Source organism: Thunnus albacares, chromosome 8, assembly GCF_914725855.1.
Source record: "Thunnus albacares chromosome 8, fThuAlb1.1, whole genome shotgun sequence".
NCBI classification, from domain to species: Eukaryota; Metazoa; Chordata; class Actinopteri; order Scombriformes; family Scombridae; genus Thunnus; species Thunnus albacares.
In genome coordinates this window covers 32,805,717-32,829,338 of record NC_058113.1, presented here as the reverse complement: position 1 = coordinate 32,829,338, position 23,622 = coordinate 32,805,717, and the positions used below count along the sequence as shown (strand labels likewise).

The 23,622-nt window shown below is 41.8% G+C and overlaps 2 long non-coding RNA genes across 2 annotated transcripts; one reads left to right on the top strand and one right to left on the bottom strand.

Moving 5' to 3' along the window:
* The first annotated feature begins 6,592 nt into the window (after positions 1–6,592).
* Positions 6,593–22,710, top strand: LOC122988107. Its single transcript, XR_006404705.1, has 3 exons — positions 6,593–6,672; positions 6,838–6,842; positions 22,699–22,710. It is a non-coding gene; the product is annotated as an uncharacterized LOC122988107 (long non-coding RNA).
* On the bottom strand, positions 6,603–16,224 carry LOC122988109. Its single transcript, XR_006404707.1, has 3 exons — positions 16,212–16,224; positions 12,961–12,965; positions 6,603–6,680 (listed from the first exon to the last, which is right to left on the bottom strand). It is a non-coding gene; the product is annotated as an uncharacterized LOC122988109 (long non-coding RNA).
* Positions 22,711–23,622: the final 912 nt, after the last annotated feature.

The following is a 23,622-nucleotide window of genomic DNA, read 5'->3' as shown; positions in this document are numbered from 1 at the left end:
CTACTCTGTCATGAGTCTCCCCTTTGTTGCTCTTAAAGATCCTGAAGCTCTGTAACATTTCCCAACAGCAGGCGAGCAGAAAACAATTCTGAGGCACCATCAAGCTGGACACAGGACAAGCAGGTAAACCACATCTCCCAGTTCAAACAGGGACTGGTACAGGGCCTTTCTGTTTGCTGAGTCATTGATAATAACTGTAACGTCTCGTATGAACCACTCCTCTCGCCACTTCTTGCAACACTAAATCCAATAAGTGATTTGCACAGTGGACAAACACAGAGAATCAGGACATGTTTCCTTTAGTTTGAACTCTCTTGAACCTCTCAGACACGTCGTTGGATCCATCAGAAGTGAAGTCTTTCAGCCTCTCTGTGGGCAGATTGAGTCACACAAGGACGTCTTTTATGCACAAAAATAGCATCTCAGCTGTTGTGTCTGAGGCCTTGTAAAAGCTCAGAGAGAAGTTCTGAACTTCAAGGTTGTCATCAGCAAACTGTATATTGCATGAGAACTGTTCTTTACCAGTGATGTCTGCAGTTAAGCCAAAAAAAAAAAAAGGCTCTGGCTCTGATTTGTCTCTGAATGTCATGAACAAACAGCTCCAAGATTTAATTTTGGATGTTGTCAGACATCCAGTTGTCTCTCAGGATCCGTGTGCAGCCTCTCCATCATCAGCTGCCATTAACACCCCGTCCTCTCAGTGGGAGTCCCTCGTGTCCCAGGAATCTTATGCAGCTGAAAAAGAGCTGCAGCATCTTCCGGGCGGTCTCTTCTTCTGTTCTCTTGCAACAGCTTCGGATAGCAGCGCGTTAATTGGGGTTGTTTTCAGTGCAGCCGATCCGATCCAGTCCCTCATCTTCTCCGCAACTGGAAAAGCCTTCCTTCCTTCAAGAAGAGACTCTCGGCTTCTGACTCTTTGAACCAGACGGCCTCACAGGAGCGAGTGAAGCTCTTCCCCTGCTGGATTTTACAGACGGGGAATGCATAATTCTCTGGTGGTCTGAAGGATATGGCGTCTGCCCTTTCGAGTAGCCTCGGGAGAGGCGGGGAGGGAAGAGTCGTACCAAGTGGGGTTAGCTGCTGCTGCTGCTGCTGCTCTCTGTTGGCCTACTGGCACAGATCTGGTGATGTGCAGGTGTCAACTTGTCAGCTGTCGTTTCTGTCTCTGTCTCTCAGGCGCTTCGCCGGCTCAGAGGAAAAAGAAATCAAATATCCGCTTTTGTGACATTGGCTTGAACCCAATTTGACCCCATTTACTAGATCAACCAGGTCGACATGCATCAAAACCTGCAATAAGTGCTCTGTATTTACACGTCTACATCAGACTGTATATATATATATACATCATGTTAGTGTGTGTTTACTGACTGCAGACATTTTCATTCATTATTTTGTATTTTATGACTGCACATGTAACCGACAGGTTGAGTCCTTCCCGCCGTTTGGGGGTCGCTACATAGCTGTAGTCTCCCTTCCTGTCCAGCACACCTGAACCAAGTTTCCCCAAATCAGCGGCACATTAACAGAGTAGCACTGTTACCCATCATCTTCCTCTTGCTGCTGCTGCTTCGTTATACCTGAAACTCACTTGATTTTTAATTTCTTTTATTGAGTTTTAAGGTTTTATTCAGTGATCTTAGTGTATTTATGTTTTTTGTTTTTTTTAGTATATTCTTCATTTGTTTTACATTTTGTGGTTGTGAAGTTTACTCAGTGTAACTTATTTATTGTTTTTTAACCAGCTGATTCATACAGAGGTGGTGTTAACATTTAAAAGACGGCTTTGTGCTTTTATTTATTTATACGTCTTGTGTGATTATATATTTTGTGATTTGTTTGTAGTGTTAACGCCAACTTAAACTGTAACTTTTAGTCTATTCCTCCATCTCCCTATTTTATGTATTTTTTTAAAAATCTTTTAGTATGTTTTTTTTTAATTATTTAAGGATCACTGAAGCAGAGACTCTTACTAATGTTCTTCAGTTTAAAGGGTTTTTTTTACATCCTCTATTTTTACTGCCATTCATTATATGCTGCATCACTGATTATATATAGATTTATAATACCTTAAAAACCACGTCTCTGTTTATTTTTATTTTTTTTTGTGAAACTTACCTTTGTGATCGAAGTAGGAACTCATCTGATGTATCCCCAGGGCGGCGTTGTCGGGTTTTTAACTTAATCTAACTTGAGTTTTTAGACAAACCATCATCAGGTTACACACATATAAGCTACAGCATATGTTGTATCACCAGACCACACAATATTAACAAATACTATTAAAACCCAGTGAATAATAATCAGCACTTGACTGGAATTATGAGACAAAGACGAGCGATTAAACTGGACAACAGAACCCAGACAGCCACAGGTATGTTAGATACCAGTAGTCATCGTGTGTATATGATGACATTCTGCTGTGTTAAATCAGCTTAAACACACTTCAGACTTGGTCTTTTATTACCTAAACACCTCCCACTCACACACCTCCTTCCTCGCCTGTCATCCACTACTACTAACCCGCTGGATCTCCTGGATCCACAAGTCTAGTCTGGATTCAGGAACCTGGATATGCTAGCAGTACTCTGATGCTAACGCCTGATTTTTGAGTTTGAGTTCCAGAAAACTTAAAGTTTTCTGCTGTAGAGGGGCCATATTTCATGCAGGTCCATGTAGAGAGAGAGAGAGAGAGAGAGAGAGAGAGAGAGAATATGTTCAGGTTTTATTCTCTGCTGAACAAGCTTTGTGTGCAGATATGTGTGTGTGTGTGTGTGTGTGTTGTGAAGGAGGCAGTCAAAGTGAGGAAGAAGAGAAAGACGATGCTGTAAATCCTCGTCTGCTGCTTTAGCATCTCAGCCTGCTCCCCTTTCCCTGAGATTAGACTACACAGAGGATGTGTGTGTGTGTCAGTGTGTGTCAGTGTGTGTTTGTGTGTGTGTCAGTGTGTGTTTGTGTGTGTGTCATGATATGTGTACTTGACTGTGGGAGTTTTTTAAAAAATGCTTTAAGCTTCCTGCGTGTGTGTGTGTGAGTGTGTGATAATAATAATCCCCTTTTTATATGTGTGAGATGTGAGTATATGTACATGTGTGTTGTATGTGTGTGTGTGTGTGTGTGTGTGTGTGTATGTGTGTGAGTGTGTGTGTGTGTGTGTGATAGGTTGCATCCCTCTTAAAGGCACATTTTAAGGAGAAAAATCCCTCGTTTCATATTAACCCTCTATGTGTGTGAATGTGTGTGCATTTATATTTTTTGTACAGTGTGTGTCTGTGTGTGTGTGTGTGTGTGTGTGCATGTTTGTTACCTCACTGGGACCTTTTCTGGTATAAACACTGATTTTATTGGGACCAGTAGTCCTCATGGGGACCAAAGTCTGGTCCTAATGAGGCAAAATGTCATATCTGAGGTCCTGGTTTGGGTTGTTGTGCAACAAGGACGACTGGAATAATCAGATCAGGAGGAAGATGAGGATAAAGTAAATGATGATGAAGCTCTCATCGAGGTTTGTAGTATCAGTTAGAGAAGAGCATCACTGAGTTGTAGGTTTTCCTGTAACTTGTGTGTATCGCTGATTCATTGACGTGTTTTTAAAGGGGAACATAATACGCTTTTTGTGATATTCTGGCATTTTTGTTTTATTGTTGGATGTCTAAGATAAACATGGTGAAAGTTTCAAAACTTGAAGTGAACGTATGTAGAAATGCTCCCTGAAAGTTTAAAGCCGGGGCTTCAACCTGCCCTGAACGCTTCGTTTGCAAAGTCCGTCCATTCTGTAGCCTTGGTTGCTACGGTGGTTGCTAAGGAGTTTCCATGTGTTCTCAGATCTGATTTAGCTCCAACATGTACGGATGGATTTGAGAAGTTGACATTTGGAGTAAAGAAGGAGAACAGTTTGTTCTCCGGAGCTGGAGGAAGCTTCCTGAAAGCTGACCAATCAGAACAGAGTGGGCTCATCAGGAGGCGGGGCCTTGAAGAGACAGGAGCTAAAACGGCCTGTTTCAGACAGAGGCTGAACTGAGGGGCTGCATAAAGGACCAGTAGAAGATAAATAAGGAGTTTTTATTCCAGTAGAGCCCCAGAATATAAATATAGAGCTTTTAATAGTTTCTGGACAACAACAGAATAAGATATATCAGCCTTTGGATGCACACTACTTGTTAGTAGATCAGTTTATTGTTGGTTTGGCTCTGCACATGCAATTTGTTGACAATAAGAAAAAGCCATAACCTTTAACTGGAGCAAAAGTGTAACAGTTACATTCTGCTCCCACTCGGTGCCGCCAAAGTGCAAAGTCAGAGCGGGACGGGAGCAGCTCTGACAGTCGGTGTGTGTTTTGGTTTTGGTGGCCCACATGGAGGATTCGTTGAGTTACTGAAAAACTCTTTTGGTGGCGAGGCGGGATGGAGGGGAGGTGAGACAAGGCAGGGTGGTGGAGGAGAGGAGGAGGAGGAGGAGGAGGAGGAGGAAGAGGAGAGGAGAGGAGGAGGCAGAGCTTGTAGAATAAAAAGTGCGGCGACGGTTTCTGACAGAGATCTGACAGCTGCTCAACCATCTGCAGAACCGCAGTTCTGCCGAGTCTGCACACCTCCCGTCACATCAAGTCAGCTTTTTACCCACAGATCCCAAAAGTTCAGGACGTGTGTGTGTGTGTGTGTGTGTGTGTGTGTGTGTGTGTGAGTGAGGGAACTAGAGACAGCTTGTGCATGCACATTTGTAAAGTGATGGTACAAGAGCAGCAGTGTGTGTGTGTGTGTGTGTGAGTGTACACAAGAGAGTTAGAGAGTTAAAGACAGATTGAGAGCTTGTGTGTGTGTTTGAGGTATTACTTTATGCAGTCTCGAGAGTGTGTGTGTGTGTGTGTGTGTCTCTGAGAGATTGAGAAAGAAATTGAGAGCTTGTGTGTGTGTGTGTGTGTGTGTGTGTGTGTGTGTGTGTGTGTGTGTGTGAGCTGTCGTCCAGGATTTACCCTCACTGAGAGTTAATCTGAGTGTCGGCAGGATTCTCTAAAGGTTAGAGAGAGACAGAGAGGAGTGTGTTGGAATCACTGCAGCTGACCTCATTTTCATCACACACACACACACACACACACACACACACACACACACACACACCTCCTTGTCTTTAATGCTGCGTTTGGTTTCTAGGTGTGTGTGTGTGTGTGTGTGTGTGTGTGTGTGTGTCTGTGAGCAAAAACAAAACTTGCTGTGTTTTTGTTCTTCTGTGAAATCGGTAAAATTGCAGTTGCAGCCCCTCTGGGCTCAACCTGCAACAGGAAAGTGAGAAAACATAGAAGGTTATGAGGAGTAAATAAATACAAGTTTAATTAATTTACTTATTGAACCGAATATCTTTTCAGGCGGCAACTGAGAATCGTTTTCATTGTTTTCTCAAATTAATTGATATAGTTTTGTCCATAAAATGTCACTTTTTCTGTCTGTCCAACTATCCAAAACCCAAATATATTCAGTTTATTATCTTAAAGACTAATATTACATCAACTCTAAGTGTCTTATTTCTGCACCTCCGTCCATATTAAAACACCAGAACAGGTAATTCTCCTCCTGATGGGCAGACGAGGAAGTCAGCCACAGAAAACCAGCGAAGAAGAAACGGTCAACTGTTTTCATTTCCGTGGCGTCTTCCTGACATTTAGTTTGTTGCGAGTAGATTAGAAGAGAAGAAGCTGGTAGATCAGATACGTTTAACTCTGAACTCTGAACACTCACATGAAGCCGTCCGCCATTGTTGTTGTTGTCATTGTGTTTCTTCTTCTTCAGTTATATTTCTGACTGGTTAAACAGCCCATTAGTGATATTTATCACTTGTGCTGTAAAAAAAAACAGGACACAGATGATCATTTATGTGACTTTAAGAGTCAGAATCCCTCCCAACATGCTTCAGAGTGAAGAACGCCTCCACAAAAAGTGAGAAAATGATTGAAATGATTTAGTTTAATGTGTTCATATTTAACCTCAGCTGTCGCTTGAACAAACAGACTGAATCTCTCTGACGACCTTCAGGTGAGGATTTATTTGCACACTGAGACGCGGCGCCATGTGAACCTGAAGGGAAGCCAAATGGCTCGGCTCCGCCGCGCTGATCTCATCCACTCTCTCCAAACTGTGAATATTAAAACATAATGCATGCAGTTTCCTCTCTCTCTTGCATTTTTTTTCCCCCCGTAGTTCTTTGTCGTGTACCGGTGCTTAACGTGCTGATTTAGATGTGGGGTGTCAGCCAAGCTGCCCTCAGGCGGTTTTACCCTCTGCGACCCAATTTATGGAGGCTCCCGCTTCCCCCTGTCAGCCCGATGCCGAGCCGACCACAGAGCAGTCAGGTGGCTTCATGCGCTGGACTGAACCCCAAAAATGATTCACATCTGAAGTGCTTTCTGCTCCATTTTAGGGGGGAGAACTGTGTCTTAACATGGAGTTCATCATTCAAAATCTTTTTCAAGAGACTGTGACGTACTGTCACACAGTCAGCACAGGAACGACATCATCGATTATTGTTACAACCAGAGCTCGAGCAGAAAGAGAAAGAACCAAAATAAATCCATTTGTTAGAGTCAGTTTCTCAGTGATCCCACACATCCGCCCTTCAAATCCACAGTCGTCCTTCTGCACAACAATATATTTATAAGTTTATCTGAAGCTAATATGAAGCTTCAGCGTCCAAATCTTTCACAGTTAGCAGTGTTGTGATATTTATGCTTTATACTTGATATGATTATTGTACATCTGAACCCCCCCAAACAAAAAACAATCACAGAAAGCTAACAGGTTCATCCTGCAGTAACGACCGTTCTCAGTTCGCTAGTTAGCGAGATGAACTGAGCGTTCGTTGTTCCAGTTCGGTGAGTCGGAGCTCCGGTCAAACACTGAACGATTTGGTGAACAAATCTTTTGAACAAATCTTCTTTTAATGAACTGATTGTAATGATTCAGTAAACTGAAAAGACCTGCTTTGCCCTTTACTGACATATCTGTGCTAAAGCTAAGCTAACGACCTCTGGCTACATTTGCGAGGAAACTTAAACACGATGAAACATCAGCAGGTTCGTCTCATGTCTCTCCAGCTGCAGCCGTTAATCCAGGTAAACATGCTGCATTATTCATTAGGTCGTGTTCTGATTGGCTGAGGGTGAAGGTGGAGGCCGTAGCTCCAGCCAATCAGAGTAGGTGCTCGTTAATAATGCAGATTTTATGTAAATAGCTTCAGTCTGGACTGTAAGGAAAGATAGATTTAGAGAAATCTAAACAGATGTTAATGGATTAAATGTCACAGATATGTTTAAAACAAGTCAAAAATGGCCATAATATCAGATCTACTGTAAACTTATCGTCCTTGTATCACTCATCAAAGGTGCTTCAGTCCCAAAATGAGATCAGGGACAAAACAATCAGAATAAACTAACTCAGAACTCAGAACCGCACCGACTGTTCTGATGGATCTTTATAATAAATACAATATGTTGAAGCTTCTTATGCTGTAAAATGAAACGTAGCTTTAAAAAAGTGTTGATCTATTGATGTGAGAAGATGTTTGATGGCTCCGTCTGTGCCGTTTGAAAGTGCAGCGTGTGTGTGTGTGTGTGTGTGTGTGTGTGTGACAGACGTCGTCGTCGTGGTATCTGGAGATTTCAGGGTTTTTGGGCTGAAGTGTGGAGGACGGGTGCTGATGTGTTCAGGGACCCCTGGGTGTCAGCGTCACCCAGTCTGTCTGCTGCGTTCAGGCCCGCTGCAGAGATGAAAGACTGAGCTCTGATAAAACAGACTGGCTGAGTGTCAGCACAGACACACACACACACACACACACACACACACACACATATTTATACTCCTATATTTGCCAGGACTCCCGTTGACATAACACATCCCCCCCCAGAAACGAACCCTACAGCTAAACTCAGGTCCTCGCTGCCGACAGGAATGTGCAGAATATGTCCCCTTTAAGTTTAGTATGAATATTCATGGTCACCAGAGGATGAATTAATGATTTTAGAGACCTCTTGACTTTCCTTCTAATGTCGCCCTCAGGACAAATTTAACACGGTATATATTGTTTATTCTGTCCAACACTATTAGTGCTGTGGTTGTAATGAACACTGCAGCCTGTAGGGGATGATAGCAGGACTTTAGTCACCATTTGCTCACAGATAACTCTCCTCTAAAAAAATTAGAGTTTTTTTTTTTTTTTTACCCCTTTAACCTTATAAAATGCTCAGAATAAATTTCAGGGACAGACTGCGGGCGTAGAGCTTTGAGGCCTGACTGAACTTCATCTGTGTACATTTAGATAATGTGTTAATGTGAATGTATTAATGTTGCATCCAGAGCAGCCTGTTTGTGTGTGTGTGTGTGTGTGTGTGACCTGCAGGGTGTAACGATGATGCGTGTGTGTGTGTGTGTGTGTGTGTGTACTCAACGCTGGAGGTGATGCGTGGGAGGGGGTTTTTTTAGCCCCCCGTGGCCCGGATAAACGTTTGCAGTCCAGTGCATCGCCGTGGCAACAGGTATGAGGGGGTATAATTTAAGCGTGAAGCTTAATGGAGCTCGAGTAACGAGGCCCTGAGCTGGTGTCCTGCCTGTCTCTCCCATCACGTCAGCCGGGCCGGTGGCCTGCGTGGCTACATCACCCGCCGACACCCACAGCGTCTTTTATAATGTGGAAGAAACGCCTCTGCTCTTCCACCTGGCTGCCTCAGAACAATAGGGCACATTTTAAATCATGCACATTAAGGCAATAACACCGGGGAGGTTTTTTTTTAATGCGATTATGGCTGTATGATGGTGCCGAAGCAGTGAAGTCGTTATAATGCGAGTCGAGCACGTCAGAGGGGGTTTTATGGTTTCAGATGAAAGATAAACAGACAAAACAATCTGCAAAGTGAGCAAAGGTCATTCTCCAAGTACATGTGTTAGATTTGTTAAAGTCACAGTGAAATATGACAAGAGAGAGTTAAATCACAGCCTTCAGGACTGAATACAGTACGATACAGTGCTGTAGAGTCAGTTTTATTTATATAGCAACAAATCACAGCAGAAGTTATCTCAGGTCTAGACCGTACTCTTTAATTTACAGAAACCCAACATTCCTCCATGAGCAGCACTTGGCGACAGCGGCCAAAGAGGAAAAACTCCCTTTTAACAGGAAGAAACCTCGAGCAGAACCGGGTTCAAGGTGGACGCCATCTGCCTCGACCGGTTGGGTTGAGAGAGAAGAGGGAGAGAGACACAGAGAAGCACAGCAACAACAATAATAAAAATAACAACAACAAGAATAATAGAAATATGACTAATAATAATAGCAGCAGCAGCAGCAGCAGCAGCGATGGTTGTTATTATCCCACTAGAACACTGCGCTCCCAGTATGCAGCTTACTGGTGGTTCCTACAGTCTTTAAAAGTAGAATGGGAGGCAGAGCCTTCAGCTATCAGGCTCCTCTTCTATGGAACCATCTACCAGATTGGGTCCGGGGTGCAGACACCCTCTCTATGTTTAAGAGTAGGCTTAAAACTTTCCTTTTTGATAAAGCTTATAGTTAGGGCCGACCAGGCTCGCCTTGGATCAGCCCTTAGTTATGCTGCTATAGGCCTAGACTGCTGGGGGACTTCCCATAATGCACTGAGCTCCTCACTCCTCCTCCTCCTCTCCATCTGTATGCATTCATGTAACATCAATGCATGTCACTAACTTTGCTTCTTTTTTGTGCTTTCTCATCTCACAGGAAACCCTGGGTTCTGGGCCGAGCCTTCGCGGTCCTTCACAGTCCTGTTGGCGTCTTTTGTTGTGATTTGGCGCTATATAAATAAAAATTGATTGAATTGAAATTGAAGCTTGACAGCAAATAACTCCCAGATTCCTGAGGGTGGAGCTGGAGGTCAGGGTAACACCACCTAGAGTAGTTATATCATTAGATAATGTGTTTCTAAGGTGTTTAGGGCCAAGAACAATAACCTTGGTTTTGTTTAGTAGCAGGTCTTTATGTTTGAAGTTCAGTTAGCTGACTGTCTTCATCTGGCTTCACTGATAAATATAATAGTGTATCATCTGCATAACAATGAAACTTAACTATGCAATTAGCAACTATGGTATTACTCTGCTAGCCACGACCCACAAGACATCCAAGTGTGGTTTTATATGATGAGAGTAGTTTGGTCGTCGCCCAAAATCACATTTGATTGCACGCATTTTTATATATGTCATCAAAAATATGAAAACATTTTACAGGAAGAGGAAAGGTTTGGGGATATTGATACTCAAAACTTATTGTTTTGACATATATTTGGCATAGAGCAAGAGGTAACTGAACATTTAACATTGTAGTACAGGATTAAAACTCTTTTTAGAGTTTAGAGTAAAATTTTAGATTTTATTTCACTCTATTTTCAAAAAGTCTGAATGGAGTGTAAATGTAAAAAATACAGTCCAGGAGCCTCTTTCACCAAATTTGAAACTTGCAACATGAGATAATTTCCTCTCATGTCAAATGAATCAGCAATATAGGAGTAACAAACATTTGTGAAACGGGCTCCAGGTCGTGGTTAAGTGCTTATACAAAACACAAGCTGATATGCAGCCTGTGTGGAAGCTGTATTGATTAATAAAGAAGCATATTTGTTCAGTCAGAGCCGTATGACTGCAAAACGCAGCTGAGCCTCGAGTCTAGACGGTTCGGCGGCCTTCAGACCAACGTCGGCCATGTGTGAGAAATCATTCAGTTGAATGGAGGCAGTCTGGAGACACTGAGAGGGTACCAACACAGAGACATCTGGCAAAACAACAACAACAACAACAACAACAAAAAAACAACTCAAGGTTGCCCACCAAAAAAAGTTGAACCAGGAGCAACACAACATCATTAATCTATGCACCGTGTTGGCCAATCATATGCATTCCTGGTGGATTCATTTGTAACAGTTTGAGTTTCTACTGTTTACGTCATGGTTGCCACAACGAAAGATAAAATATTTCAACCCAGTCGCCAGAAGAAAACATCGGCATTGAACGTTTCTGCAAACCACAGAAACGTTGAATATCTACGTTTCAACACGTGAAATACGTATCATATCAACATTTCTACAAACGTAGCATATTAACATTTAGATTTAGGCACAAAGACCACTTGTTTAGGGTTATGGGAAAGATCATGCTTTGGATTAAAATAAAAATAAAAAATCAAATAAAAACGGCCGACGTCTCACTAAAAAAAGCGGTTTTGTCAGTTGAAACAGGAAGTGGACATTGGTTTCGAGGTGGTGAACCGAGTTCTCTGCTGATTTCCAACTTGCTGCCAAGAAACTTACTAACCATCCACCTGCTCCTCCTATACAGGAAAGAAAACTCTGTCTGAGTATCATAAACCACTTTGTGTTCTGGTGTCTTGTTTTGTTAGACTAGTGGTTCCCAACCTGTGGGTCGTGTTTTCTCAGTATTTCTTGTGATTTTCTTTTTTTTGTTTGTTTGTTTTTGAGGACTCTTTTTGGCAGAACTGCTCACAGTTCATCAACATGTTACCTGTGATCAGAGGCTGCAAACACACTTTATTTAAAGGTGTCACAAGCCAAAAATGTTGGGAACCACTACTGCATCCGCTGCACCAGTTTATTAACACAGACTCTTAAACATTTAATATCTTTTGAAAATAAAGTGACTCTAATAACTTCCATCAGTGCTTCTCTGCATCTTTAACTCTCTTCTTCTTCTTCTTCTTCTGTCTGATTTTCTGCCGGAGAAGCGTTTTTCTTAAAAACATTGAATTCAGCGTCTCGGTTGTTCATCGTGTTGCATCATCTTCAAAGCTGCGTTCAACGAGGCCGCATCTTGTTCGACATATTACAGCGTATTAGGACATGTGGTGTGATTGGTGACGGCGGATCAGACGGAGGGATTTTATATTTATAAAATAAATGAGCGTGAGTGTGAAGTATTTCTTCTGTGGTCTATTTTAATCTGATGTGAGCTCTGTGGATGCCGAACACAAAGAGAAATGTTTCTACGTTTAGGTCTGTGTGTGTGTGTGTGTGTGTGTGTGTGTTTATTACCCATCATGCAGTTGAAAAACAGTCAAACAACAAATTATCTACAGCTGGACTCCATTCAGCCTGATGGAGAGGAGGAGGAGGAGGAGGAGGAGGAGGAGGAGAGATAGAAAGAGAAAGGAGACTAAGGGTGAGAGGATGTGAGAAGGTGAGGAGAGAAGGAGGGAAAGAAACAGGAAATAAAAGAAAAGAAAGAGGAAGAGAAAAGGAAAAAGTGATGAAACAAGAAAAAGAGAGAGGAAAGGAGAAGACTGGAGAGAAGATGAGATCAGGAAAGGTGGAAGGAAGGAAACGGAGAGATAAAAAAGGAGAAAGAAGAGGACAAAAGGAGGAATTGGATATAAAAAATAAGAGGAGAAAAGACTTGAGGATGAGAGAAACGGAGGGAGGAAGAGATTGGGGGAGAGGAAGAGGAGGAAGAGAAAAGAAAAAAAGAAAGAAGAAAAAGGATGATGATGGAAGAAAGTGAGAGAGGATGAGAAGAGGAGGCAGGAAGAAAAGAAAATATAAGAAAAGGAGAGAAGAGAGGAGACCAGGTTGAGAGAGGAGAGGAAAGAAAGATGCAGAAAGGAAGGAGAGATGAGAAACGTCATGGCAACAACAACCACGGGGACGATCGTAGTTACGCTTTTTTTAAAAACTATCTCGACTCACAGTTGGAAACAGGAAACAAAGTCCACCGTCGGGTTGAAGCCTCCGTCCTCCCGTCATCTGAACTGAACCGTTACTACGGCGACTAGATGGCAGCTGTCACTCAAACGTTGCTATATGTCGTTTTTTGAGCGACTGACGTTACGACTTGTTGTGTTGTGTTTTCGTGGGAGGACAGTCTCAATCCTTGACGTTTATGCTCTGACCTCATCGCTCTCCACGATGAAACGCTGAGCTCAGCACAGCAGGAAGTGAGGAGTGACGACGCTAACTTCCACCATACGGGGAGCTACGGCGGCAGGACGTTGCCGCCCTGATTATAAGAGTGTGTTGGATATATGTCACAGTGAGGGGAGCCTGAACTATAGCTCACACACTTCATCTTTTTTAAATATATATATATATAAATTAAAGTGAAAAGAGTTGTACAGTTTACTGTCTGACATTAACCGTTGTTTTCTGTGTGTGTTTAACATTAATGCACATCTCAATTAATATATTTTACTCAAGTGATGACAAAGAAATGACTCAGTAGCTCCTTTTAAACACAGATCCTGCAAGATTGCCGTAAAGAAGAGCCGTCATTACACCGAACCAATCAAAGTCGGCATAATGAGAGGCGTGACGTGTAACACAACAACCTCCCTTCTACACAGACAACAATGCAGCGATGCCTCCGCTACCGGCTTAACGGCAGAACAACAACACCCCGATTCTCTGTTTCTACCTTTTATACAGAACAGTGAGGCGGAATAATGACAGGCTTTATAAGCAAGAAAGACACGGCATTAAGGGGGAGGGGGGGGGGGGGGGGGGTGAGGGTCAGAGAGGAAGGTAAGGAGAGGAGGAGGAGGGAGGAGGAAGAGGAAGAGGAGGAGGTGAAGGTTGAAGGAGTGAGGACTTGATGGAGGGAGGAGGAGCTGAAGGATTAACAGTGTGTCTGTCAGACAGCTCTCACATGTGTTGGTGATTCACTTTCATATAATGCACACACACACACACACACACACACACACACACACACACACACACACGACCCTGACTGGTGAAGTTAGAGCCTGTCGGTCTGTTTCCTGCTGCCCTTTGGTCTTTGTGTGTGTGTGTGTTTGTGTGTGTGTGTGTGTGTGTGTGTGTGAAAATGTGTGCAGCAGCTAACGAGACACAAAGACACTGAGAGACAGAACATATGCTGTGTGTGTGTGTGTGTGTGTGTGTGTGAGACAATAGAAAGTCTTTAGTTTCAGACAATCTGACCGTTGGAAGACGTGATGGAGGGATTATGAGAGTGACAGTTTCTCCCCGAACATCAAAGAAACACACAGTCTGTTTGTTCTCGGCTGCAGTGAAACTTAACGTCACTGGTCAAGTTTCCATCCAGATGTAGTGAAACTTTTAACTAAGTTTCCACTTTTATTCAAAAATTAAAAATGCAGATAAAAACAGGTGGATGGAAACGCACCTAATGTTCAACCCAGTCACCAGGAGAAAACGTAGATATTCAACGTTTCTGCAAACCACAGAAATGTTGAATATCTACGTTTCAACATGTGTAACACGTATCATATTAACATTTCTACCCGTTGAATAATGATGTTTTATGGTGTGACGACGCTGTGGTTCAGGTCTGGTTAGGTTTAGACACAAAGACCACTTGGTTAGGGTTAGAGGAAAGATCATGGTTTGGGTTAAAATAAAAGATAAAATAAAAACGGCCGATGTCTCACTAAATAAAGTCGGTTTTCTCACCAGAAAAACGGCTGCAAATGTCCTGACGTCTCACTAAAAACACCCGCTTTAGTCGGTTGAAACAGGAAGTGGACATTGGTTTCGGTGTTCTCTGCTGATTTCCAACTTGTTGCCAAGAAACTTACTAACCGTCCACCTGCTCCTCCTATATAAGAAAGATCAACTCAGATAGATCACATGTGAACTACGTCACTTTACAAATGTTGAGATGATACGTTTTGTTGACATTTTGATATGATAAGTATTGTTAAAATGTTAATATGCTACGTATTTCACGTTTCGAAACATAGATATTCAACATTTCTGTGGTTTGCAGAAAACATACAGTGCCAACGTTTTATTCTGGCGACCAGGCTGCAAAGTGAAAAGTGACTCTGAGTTTGTCAAAATGCACAGATTAGTGTCACGTAATTGATGTTGGTTGTTAAGTAGCCGATGTCGCTGTAGCTCCGACAAATCCAACCGAGTGAGACGACGCCTCAGCTGATCGCTTCACGTCTGTTTCAGAAATCATATTTTCCAAGTTGAACTTTCATTCATTCATATCAACAATTTGTACCTTATAAACTTAATATTTTTGAACCTCCGGTATTTGAATCAAGCAGCTTGTGAGAAATAAACTGTCAGATTTAGTAGCTATTTAAACATGTCAGATACATATTTAACCAACATTTATGTAAATATAAATAACATATGAAGGACTCAGACGGGGATCAGGGTTAATAACATCGCTGGTATGAATGTATTTGTTCTAAATTGCCTCGAGTGATGTCACTTGAGTCAGCATCAGTCGGGGCTGAAGGCAACGTATCCGCGGTTTGCAGAAACGTACGACGCCAACGTTTTATTCTGGCGACTGTGTTGCAACACACCCCGATCGCCAAACCGAACTCTCGGCGTTGGAGTTGCATTGTGGGTAATGTAGGCGCCGGCTTTTGACAAGGAAGAAGAACGTGTGGAGTAAAAAAAAAAAAGACGATTTCTTTGGTTCTTAATTCTCGCTGCCCATCATGAGTCTGACAATGAAAAAAATGAATAAATTGGTGAATAAAACAAATTCTCTTCAGTGACTCGTAAGTGACATTTAAGAATTCATCTAATCCAAATGTTTTTTTTGCATGAAGTTAATCACATTAATTAAAGAAAAGCGACACACACACACGTCATCTCTCCTGTGATGAAAACACAACATGAAACATATTTTCTGTGTTTGGCATTATGCATAAATGTGTGTGTGTGTGTGTGTGTGTGTGTGTGTTATTGAGGAGTTTAATCCCTTTACGACATGTAATTGAAGTTCCTGTTTTAACAGCTTTTGGATTGAGGACATCAAACACATTTATACCATTTCCTGCTAAACTCAGAGACATAATTGTGCGGTCGCTCTTATTGTCCACAGGAACAGAAAAAAGCTTTTAAATTCAGCCACTAATACCCGCCCACCTAAAACTAAACACTGCGAACACAGCGGACATAAAAACAGGAACATTAATCCCTCGCCGGTTTGTTTGTTTGGGAGTTTTTTTGACGGTGTCGGATTGTTCAGGCTCTTCTGGACGTGACAGGCTGATCATTTCCATAACGGAGGATAATAAAAACCCACCGCAGCTGCCATTTCTGTGTTTTTGTTTTTCATACTCCGGTTAAAAGCTGACTCGGCCGTTTAACCTGTTGAGAGTTTAATGATCCCTGAGTCCCTGAAAGGTGTTAAAACTTCCATTTTAAATCCCAGGAACACACAGCAGAGAGAAAAATGTAAATTCTTTCCCACAGTCTCTCTTTTTTTCTTTGCAGAGAGGAGGATTTTTTACAGTTTAAACACAGTAATTAACTGAAGTGTTAAATGTCAAGTTTTTGGCTTGTCAAGATTTGTAAGTTGACAGTGAAGGTAACTCGATCCAGCAGAGAGAGTAGAAATCCCAGCAGCTGTAAGAGGAGGAAGACAAACAGCAGAGTGTCACAGACTGATCAGCTCCTGGGAGGCTCCACACGCTTCATAAAAACACAGATTTTAAACATCTATCAGCTGTGTGGACTTCAGGTAGACTTTATATAAAGATGGACGTAGCAAGATGTGAGTTAACTGTCAATCACAGCTGTCAATCAACACCCACACGGCAGATATCAAAGCTACTATAAGTCTTCAAATCTTATAAACGGAGCAATAATTTCCAAAATGACCACCAGCACACTTATTAGAGGGTCTGAATTTACAGATTGAGACCAGAATGACTCGTTGAAATAAATGATTGACTCAATATTTCTAGAGAGAAGTTGAGGCTTTGAACAGGAGTCAGTTGCTGCTGCCTGTGTGGCACATTAAATAAAAGCTCCACTAATCAATATTATTTACTAGGGATGTGCAGAGATGTGTACTTCAATAGAAGCCGTGCTAACGTCTCTGTGAGGCTGTTTAGACACAGCTGTGTATTGAGCTAAAGGCTAACAGTGTGCTAATATGTTCACAGTGATAATGCTAGCATACTGATGTTTAGCAGGTATAATGTTTACCTTGTTCCCTGTGTTGGTTTAACATGTTAGCATGCTAACATTCACTAATTGGCACTAAACACTAGGGATGAGCAGAGAGCCCAGTATTTGTATTTGTTGAGGCAGCAAAATTATTTGTATTTGTATTCGAATAAAGGTGGAAATCCTGTTTTTGTTTTTATTACGCTTTTAATTTTAGAAAATTAAAGCGATGTCCAAATTAGGAAATGTGCGTCATGTAGCAGGTGGATGTGACCTGCTGATAGACGTCACAGCGGAGCAGAGGAGAAACACTGAGATATATATCAGGTATTTGACATGTTTTGTTTTTTTTTCTTCCCAAAAACAAAATAATTTTAAAAATATTTGTATGAAACAAATATTCATAAAAAACCCCACTATTTGTGCTTTGCCGAATAACATATTTGTATTCAGGCACACCCCTGTTGTTTACATTAATTAATTAGATTAAATGATTGTGAATGAAAGCGACAAACGTCATCAACTCTGCAGCTCTAACGAGCTTTTTAGCCTTTTTTTAAGCTCCAAGTTTTGTTTGTTTGTTTATTATGTTTTTATTAAGACATTTTAAAAATATAACATATAAAACAATATTTTATACAAACAAGTAGGCAAAGAAAAAACAAATGTTGGGTGACACTGATGTGTTTTTAATCGTTTCTGGACAACAACAGAGGAAGAAGATATATCAATATATATACATATATCAATAATACTTGTTAGTAGATCAGTTCATTGTTGGTTTGGATCCAAACATCAGATTTATTGACGATAAGTAAAACTGTCAGCCTCGTCCTTTAAGTTACATTTCAAATAAATGATAAAATCAATTAATTCAATTAAAATAAATTCACCTTTTAACTGAAATGCAATGATTTTTTTTTACATTAGATTATTTTTAAACATACATATTCCTCTAAATTCATGTTTGTTTTCTCTCATTTTAAACAGTTTTTGCGACTATTTATTTCTGAGACTTTATGCAACATTTGTACAGTTAAAAATCTACCAAATGCCTGTTTTCAATCTCTTTTTTTTACCCTTTTTAAAAAGCAAAAACAACTCATTTTATTAATTGTCTCCTAGCTTGTAGTTTTAGTTTTGTCTGGTTCAGTCTCAGCAGCAGATTTAGACTAAGTGGAGTCGGTGGAGACCAAACCAGAGCTAAAAGGAGACTGAATATTAGACTCTGAAGGATTACAGTGACCAATAACTCTCTGCACATACATACAGGATATTAAGATAGAAAGTATGAATCTATCCTGAACAACAGATGAGATGAGTGAAGAAGGTGAGCAGAGAGAGAGAGAGAGAGGTGGTTTGAATCTTCCTTGTTGAGGTTTGAAGTCTTTGACACGGAGTCTTCAAGGACAGATGTTGAGGAATTGATGTTCAGACGTCTGAGCGGTGACACCGTATGTAGACCGCCGACATGTTTTACAGCTCAGCAGCCTCCAAGGATGGAAGATATTTCATCCCCGGACAGTAGAAGCTCTGCGGCTGATGACTGAGGCGTCATGAGAAGCCTGAGTAACGTAGAGCAAAGTTAGCTTTTTAAACATGAAAGATTTGAGACACTCGTCTTGAGTCCGGCTGCTTTGATTTGAGGTTTAATTCATTTTTGCTTGTAGAATTAACTCGTCTGCTCACTATGTGGCTGTTGAGGTTCCAATGAATCATCAATCAATAGTTGTTTTGAGAATATTTTTTGTTTTCAACTAACAAAATTTAAGATCAATGTGCAGAACAGATACTTTCTGACTGTTCTGAGCTCATATTAATCACCAGAAATAAAGACAATAATACATTAAATACAGTAAGTGAAAGATTTTAGCTACATTCAGAGGTAAATTTTTAGCTTCAGAGATGTTATCTGCTCTGGAAAAAACATACTCGGCACATGAGTCATAAGACGCTCCGGTCTAACGTGACCTCCGGTTACAGTCTGAGTCTTCATAACAACCTGTTTGCTGTTTACAGACCTGCCAAACACTCACAGCTGTGGTTCAGCCTGCAGACCAGAAACATCATGAAGGTAGTTTCCCCTTCCATGAGGATCTGTGTGAATCAAGTAGGGGAAGTAGGAGGTCCAAGGGGTCATTGACCACCCCGACCCCCCCCCCCCCCACCCCCCCCCCACACACACACACACACACACACACACACACACACACACACACGCACGCTTTACCCTCCTCCCCACGTTCTCTTTAAGTCACTTATCACTATATCCCTGCCCCTATTTTGCAACACTTACGGTAAAAAAAAGGACGTTTCGATCATTCCCGTTCACTCTAAAACATGAAGTAATTAAGATGGCGAGTCGTTTTTGAGTTATTGATTATTTCAAGGCAGTGACTTGATATCACATTGAAACAATCAGTCCAAAGCATTTCCTTTTTCCCTTTTTGATTAAAGGCTCCCAAAGTTTATTTAAGGCTATTTTTAGTCTGTGAAGGACATTTTCACAGCAGTATGGCATAATGATAATTTGTGAAGGTGAAGCAGAAGGAAAGTAATAATTTTTTTCTGGATTCGGGGCATCGCTGCTCACAACACGAGGACGCCGTTAACATTCCTGTCGCCTGCTTCCTGTTACTGTCCTGTAAACTTGTAGTTTTTTGGGGGGTAATTGAACAGTGAATCCCACGAGCGCTAGTTAGCTGCTTTGTGTTTGGAATTATACAACCACCCTGTGGGGCGAGCGAGCTATACTTACTCTGCAAAAGTTTAGTGAGAGAGTCTTTCTACCCGCCACACACACACACACACACACACACACACACACACACACACACACACACACAGGTTTTGGCCCCCATACTTGTGAAATGAATCCGGCGCCTCTGGTGTGAATATGAAGCAGAAGGAGACAGATGGAGCTGCGCTGGTTTCACTGGACAAAGGTTAGACAGAAAAACCTGCAGGAATGAGCTTTCCCTCCCGACAGCAGTGACATGCTCCCTTCCCTCATTTCCTCGCCGCCGCCGCCGCCGCCGCCTCTCGCGCTCCATCACGTTGTCACGCTCGGCCCTCATCACTCGGCCTCGGCCCCCGTGGCCCTCTGCTGAACCGAGCGGCGGGCTCATTACAGCGGCGGGGGGGCCTCAGAGGACGGGAGGGCTGATGTTTAACAGCTGAATCACCTCCCACACCGCCTGGCGCTGGTTTCGGTCTTGTCGAGGCTGAGAGAACGTCATTCATCAAGAGCCGTCAGACCGTCAGTCACGGCGACCAGGCAGCAGAAAGAGGCCGCGGTCATTAAGCTTCCTGCCTGCGGGGCCCTGCGGCTCCACACAGTGCTGAGCTGATGAAAACTGGGTCTGCGGGTAAAAAACTGATTATTGGGAAGAATTTGACAAGAAAAGCTGATGTGAGGAATTGTACAAGAACAGCGAGACACAGTTTAACATCCGAGCGTCTGCGTTTCTGCCAGTGATCGAGGATGAAGTTAATTTAGAAACCTTTATTAGCAACACTCTCCTTCACAACGGTTCAGTTTCAACACATGTTGCAGTTAAAGGTGAAGTTTCCTGAAAAGCAGTTGTTGGTTTTTTATTAGCATTTAGCTATATTTAGCTATCATACCATCAGTTTTCAGATAGATTCTACTGTTTAAAGTGTATCTGTTATCCTGTGATGATCTATTTTGTTGTCTTGTGTAAAATCTTGAAAAGAATTTAAAAGTGTTTATTTCAGCAGTGTCTGTTGTTTAGATGACAATATACATTATATTAGTATTTTAGACATTCATCATTAGTTTTAGTAAACAAAAACTTTAATCTCATTATTGTTATGTATTAAGTTTTTATCTCTTCTAAGCATTCAGTGGCTGCAAACAAGTTTTCATCGATCCATCCAGTGCTTCTGTGCAGCGTCTCTGGTTTTGGATTTAGTCTCTTTACAAGCTCGATGGCAAAGCTGCAACCTCACTGTGACAACAAGACTTCAGGACGATGCACACAGCTAGAAATAGTTCCAGCACATAACTACAAATGATCATTTTTACATTTCTGTTTGAGTTTGAAATAAACAAATGAAATAAAGTGTGTCTCAATCTTATTATATAGATATTTTAGATATAGATATTTTGACTCAGCAGTTGTATAGAAGATGTTAGTTAGTGAGCTTTAGACAGAGTCAGGCTAGCAGTTTCCCTCTTCTTCCAGTCTTTATGCTAAGCTAAGCTAACCATGTCCTGATCCCAGCTTTGTATTTAAAGGAGACCTGTTCAGATTTTCCTTATTTTCAGTCATATATATATATATATATATATACATTACAATGTCAGATGTTTGTATTAAACATGGCCGATGTGTCAGATAATGAGGTAAAAGTATATAGAAGTAATCCCTGTGAGCAAAAAGCACCGGCTTCAGTCGGCTCTGAACACTTGATTTCCAAAGTTTTTTCTACCTTCAGCCTGAGCCGACGTCGACTGCGGTTCAGTGTTCCCCATTGTTTTGGGGGTTGTCACGGCGATTCGTGACTCAAGTTTGTACTTTTCCTCCCTGTATTATTTCTAACTGATCCGCTCAACACACAGCTCCAAATATCTCCAGATGTTGTTGTGTCGACTGGTTTTTAGCGCCGCTAACGAAGCTCTGCTAATTCAGTGAACATGTTTCCTTTCTTGTAAATTCTTCACAATAAAAGTCTCCTGTTATTTAGTCATTTAAAAGCTTTTATATATGAAGCAGTAAAGCAGTAAATGTTGGGTTTTCATCAGCAGTAACTTAACACGACTCTGATACGGCTGCCCCTCAGCAGGCTTCCTGGAGCTGGCCAATCAGAACAGAGTGGGCTCATCAGGAGGCGGGGCCTTAAAGAGACAGGAGCTAAAACGGCCTGTTTCAGACAGAGGCTGAACTGAGGGGCTGCATAAAGGACCAGTAGAAGATAAATAACTGTGAATCATGCAAAGCTTCTCTAATGGAGTCCCAGAATAAAAATATAGAGCTGGAAATGAGCCTATAGGTCCTCTTTAACACACAAACATGAGACAAATGTTGAGTTTAGTCCAGTTTTAACAGATCAACGCCGCTGTGTGTGTGTGTGTGTCCACCAGGTCCGTGTCACGCCTGACTTTTCCCTCCACACAGTTATCTTTACGCGCTGGGGTCTATTTTAGAAATGTGGCTGCTGAAGACCAGAAGCTTCGCTTTTGAAACGTTTCCAGAGGGTGAAGATGTGATGCAGCTGGATCTACGGACATAAGGAGCTACAAGGGAACAGAAATCAGCACTATCTTGTATTTCTGGGGCCAGTTTGACCAAATTTACAACATGCAAGCTGCATCATTTCCTCTTTTTGTTAATTTTAACTGGTTTAACTAATCAAAAGAATCTCCATACTTACAATCCACTACTACCAACCATGCATGATACTTACAACCCATGCATGAGCAAGAGGACTGTAGGACTCACGGTTTTATCTGCAATTTGTGAGTGACAATCATTTGTGATATGGGTTCCAGTAATGTTATGTCTTTTCTGGTAATGTTAGATTAAAATTCTTCGACAATCCTGCTGAAAGTTAAGAAAAGAAGCAGCAACAAAACAACTGAGACAAACCACAACAACAGGCTGACTGACACATATATGACACGAAGATATGTGGTTAATAATCGGGAGCAGACTGACCGGCTGATATCATATTTTTTTAAAAACAGGCTGATATCTGAGCCCGGGCCTCGTGTTGACAGCAGCAGGACGGCCTGCAGAGGAGAGAAGGATGACTCGGGGTAGAAACACTGGCTGTCGGAGGGGAAGATCTTAATATAGAATCTACTGACTCTGTCACTTTCCCCCCCAAAAAACAGAGAGAGAGAGAGAGAGAGCGAGCCTGCAGCGCTGGATTTCTGCACGCTTCACTGTTTATCAGAGGAGCACTTCCTCTGCTCCTCAGCTGATACAGACGCTGTGGGTTTGGACTGATGTGGAGGCTGTTGTAGTTTATAATGAACTACTGTTGACTGCAAGCCACATAATGAACCGTCGTCTCAGCGTCGTTTGAATCCATAGACGTTTGGTTCGGAGAGCTTTCTCTCTCTTGTGTTTTGCCTCAGTGTGTTTGGCATTTTGCTGGAGTGTCAGTGATGAGCTGCACTGTGCTTTACAGCCAGAGGTGCAGTTGGGGGAGGGACACACACACACAGACACACACACACACACACACACAGTCTCTTTCTTGGTAAGCTCTTTTCCACTGCAGGAACTTAAAGAAATGAACCATGTAGCAACTGGCACAAACACAAATACAGTATTCATCATTTTCTGTGAATGAGTTTTCATCCACCTGTTTATATTTGCATTTGTGGACAGAAAAACCTGAAAGTAATGAAAAAATGTTTTTATTCTTCACAAAGAAGAAAGAAGACCTTGAAGAAGGCTGTTTGTGCTGCTGCGTGTTGGTTGTAACTCTACATACAAGCTACATTTGAACATGTACACGTATCGTCCATGTTTTTAAGACTTTCACAATAAAATATCCTTCTGAATAAAGGCTTTTAAACTTTTTGCCAGAGGAGTTCTTTGGATCTTTCTTCTTTTTTGATGGTTTCTTGTCTGAGGTGTAAAAGTAGTTGAGTAGATAAAAAGCAAATGTAAACAGACTTAGTGAATAAATGATGACGTACATGAAGCATGTGACTTACAGATGCCTCCTTCCGA